This window comes from Solanum pennellii, chromosome 8, assembly GCF_001406875.1.
Source record: "Solanum pennellii chromosome 8, SPENNV200".
Classification (NCBI taxonomy): Eukaryota; Viridiplantae; Streptophyta; class Magnoliopsida; order Solanales; family Solanaceae; genus Solanum; species Solanum pennellii.
This window is the reverse complement of record NC_028644.1, coordinates 62,052,157-62,052,564: the sequence shown is the minus strand read 5'-3', so window position 1 is coordinate 62,052,564 and position 408 is coordinate 62,052,157.

Here is a 408-nt window from a genome sequence, read left to right as displayed (position 1 = left end):
CCTACCAGCCCCCCACCCACCCCCAACTCCCAAAAAAATTAATTTCATTCATAAATTAAACACACGAGAAATATTTTCTACTCACAAACCAAACATGAGAAAATAAGTCCAAAATCTACTTGTTTTACAGGAAAACATTTTCTAAAAAAACATTTTCCATGGAAAACATTTTCCTTCGTACCAAACAAACCCCTAATCAAAGAGAGTATTCCATCAATTTCATTTTATATAAGATATTTAAGTGGACATAAAATTTAAGAAAATTTTTTAATTATTAGTATTACTCATATGAAAGAGACTACTTTCTCTGTTTCTTTTTATTTGATTTTCTTACTTCCTTTTTCAAAATTTTGTTTTGTTAATATGACGCACTCTTTAAGAAATTATTTATATGCTAGAAAAATATTA